Source organism: Bos javanicus, chromosome 27, assembly GCF_032452875.1.
Source record: "Bos javanicus breed banteng chromosome 27, ARS-OSU_banteng_1.0, whole genome shotgun sequence".
Lineage (NCBI taxonomy): Eukaryota > Metazoa > Chordata > Mammalia > Artiodactyla > Bovidae > Bos > Bos javanicus.
The window spans coordinates 37301615-37304965 of record NC_083894.1 but is presented as its reverse complement, the minus strand read 5'-3'; the positions used below and the strand labels follow the sequence as shown (position 1 = coordinate 37304965).

Genomic DNA, 3351 nt, shown 5'->3' with positions numbered 1-3351 from the left:
TCTCTTCCCCTTAAGTAATGCTTTTAACTTAGGCTACAGAATTCTAAACAATATTTTGTACAATAAAAACATCATAAAGAAGCTGCTGCCTGGGAGAGAGAAACCTCTGAATGTTCAACATGACAGGCTCAATTCCAGATTCGCTCCTGATCTCAGTCAACGTGCTTTGTGTTCCTATGTAGTGGGAGCTTGGGTCTGTGTACTCTCTCGCAGTCTGTTTTGTTCAGTGTACATCATTTTCTGGACCCATGCCCCTAACTCATTTTTCCTTTGACATTGCAGGAGCCAGGTTTATAGCCAGAGCTCCTGAAATTTTATTTTATTCTAAATTTTTACTGGAGTATAGTTGCTTTACAATATTGTATTCGTTTCTAATGTAGACTGACTCATTTTCTAAACTGCCATCTCCCCCTCTGCTCAGGTTTTTAAAATTACATATATATATATATTTATATATATATTTTAATTTTGGTCTGTGCGTAGCCTTTCCCTTCTCCAGGGGATCTTCCCAACCCAGGGATCGAACCCAGGCTGATTCTTTACCACTGAGCCACCAGGGAAGCCCTATATATTTATTTTTTGACAGCTGCGGCTGGAGTTGGAATTCTTTTTTAAAAATGTTATCGGAGTATTGCTGCTCTACAGCACTGTGTTCGTTTCTACTGCACAGCAGGGAGAGTCAGCTGTATGTAAAATGCAGCCCACTCCAGTGTTCTTGCCTGGAGGATTCCACGGACAGAGGAGCCTGGTGGGCTAACAGTCCATGGCGTCACAAAGAGTCAGACACGACTAAGTGACTAACTTTCATCAAACATACAGAACGCTTTATGAATTTGCGTGTCATCCTTGCGCCGGGGTCATGCTAATCTCTATATTGTCCCAATTTCAGTATATGTGCTGCTGAAGCAGGCACTCCCCAGTTCTGATTTTAACCCCACACGCCATCACTTTTGTTCCGGCCATGTCACTGGCCTGCTTAGAATCTTCGCTTGGTTCTCTGTTGTCTTTAGAATCAAAGCCAGGTGGATAAGAATCCACCTGCCAATGCAGGAGACACGGGTTCGACCCTTGGTCCGGGACGATCCCACGTGCCGAGGAGCAGCTAAGCCCGTGTGCCACAACTACTGAGCCTGTGCCGTTGGGTCCAGAGGCGCAACTGCGGAGCTTGTGCTCTACGACCCACTAGCCGCAACTACAGAAGCCCGCCCACCCTAGAGCCTGTGATCTGCAACGAGAGAAGCCACTCAGTGCAATGAACAGCCCGTGCACTGCAAGGAGGCTAGCCCCCACTCACCGCAACTAGAGGAAGCCTGTGCCCTGCAGTGAAGTCACAGCCAGATAAAAAAAAAATCAAAGTCAAACATACGAATGCTTCCTAGTTCACCTCTTCACTTTGTCCCCTCCCCCAGGTCTGGACGCAGAGAATTAATCAGACTTGATAAGCACCGCTGAGTTCTCTCAAGGATGGATGCCCACGCCAGAGCCCACAGCCCCACAGCCCTGCCCCCACTTGCCACTACCCAGCTTGCTGATCTTGCTGGTCCAACTGGTTCTAAACTGTGTGTAGATCACTGATGCTTGATGCTTTTGGTTTTCTCATCTGATCATTACTTGCTCAGAAGCTTTATCATCTTCACTGGGAGCAGCCCTCATTTTCTCCCTGATTTGCCTTAGATCCTTATCAGTTTAAGATACCACAAAGCTCACCTCTTGGATCTGTCAAGATTTAATTCACATTGTCCTTCATTGAAGAGATATTTCCAGTTCTGTTGAACATTAATTCCCATATGTTTTGCTGGAGTGTGAGTGAGTTTTAATACTCATTCTTCACGATTATTCTACCACAGTCTCCTATGTGAAATTAGTAATCACCTCCTCTAAGATCTTGAAAGACTTTATGATTCCTTTGTTTTATCCTCTTTTAAGAATGTCTTTCGATGGTCTGTTTCACTATCTGAAGTCTGACCTCCTCAAGCATAAGGACTGGGTGTTATTTATCTCTGAATCCCTAGCGCATTCTGACTCATGGCAGTTCCGTGTTGGTGGAATGAATAGAAGACCTGTGTTAGTGGTTGTGTGGTTCAGTTCAGTTCAGTCATGTCTGACTCTTTGTGACTCCATGAATCACAGCACACCAGGCCTCCCTGTCCATCACCAACTCACGGAGTCCACCCAAACTCATGTCCATCAACTCGGTGATGCCATCCAGCCATCTGTCATCCCCTTCTCCTCCTGCCCCCAATCCCTCCTGGCATCAGGGTCTTTTCCAATGAGTCAGCTCTTCGCATCTGGTGGCCAAAGGATTGGAGCTTCAGCTTTAGCATCAGTCCTTCCAATGAACACCCAGGACTGATCTCCTTTAGAATGGACTGATTGGATCTCCTTGCAGTCCAAGGGACTCTCAAGAGTCTTCTCCAACACCACAGTTCAAAAGCATCAATTCTTCGGTGCTCAGCTTTCTTCACAGTCCAACTCTCACATCCATACATGACCACTGGAAAAGCCATAGCCTTGACTAGACGGACCTTTGTTGGCAAAGTAATGTCTCTGCTTTTCAATATACTATCTAGGTTGGTCATAACTTTCCTTCCAAGGAGTAAACGTCTCTTAATTTCATGGCTGCAATCACCATCTGCAGTGATTTTGGAGCCCAAAAAAATAAAGTCTGACACTGTTTCCCCATCTATTTCCCATGAAGTGATGGGACTGGATGCCATAATCTTTGTTTTCTGAATGTGGAGCTTTAAGGCAACTTTTTCACTCTCCTCTTTCACTTTCATCAAGAGGCTTTTTAGTTCCTCTTCACTTTCTGCCATAAGGGTGGTGTCATCTGCATATCTGAGGTTATTGAGATTTCTCCCGGCAATCTTGATTCCAGCTTGTGTTTCTTCCAGCCCAGCGTTTCTCATGATGTACTCTGCATATAAGTTAAATAAGCAGGGTGACAGTATACAGCCTTGATGTACTCCTTTTCCTATCTGGAACCAGTCTGTTGTTCCATGTCCAGTTCTAACTGTTGCTTCCTGACCTGCATATAGGTTTCTCAAGAGACAGGTCAAGTGGTCTGGTATTCCCATCTTTCAGAATTTTCCACAGTTTATTGTGATCCACACAGTCAAAGGCTTTGGCATAGTCAATAAAACAGAAATAGATGTTATCTGTGTGGAATTAAAGGAAGTCATTTCCTCTCAGCTCTACAACTCCTTAGCAGAGGACCTTCCACTCCTGTGGTCTCTTTTGCTCACAGTTATTCGGAATTGGAGCATCAGAGGATGGTCCCCTGAGATCTTGAAGTAGGGCAGCCCTTCAGGGGGCGTGTGAGCTGCTCATTAAGGAGAGGGAGGTGGTCTG

General features: G+C 45.3%; 1 non-coding gene across 1 annotated transcript; it reads right to left on the bottom strand.

The window, feature by feature from the left end:
* Positions 1–809: 809 nt before the first annotated feature.
* Positions 810–913, bottom strand: LOC133240172 (U6 spliceosomal RNA). Its single transcript, XR_009734152.1, has one exon. It is a non-coding gene; the product is annotated as a U6 spliceosomal RNA (small nuclear RNA).
* Between the last annotated feature and the right edge of the window lie 2438 nt (positions 914–3351).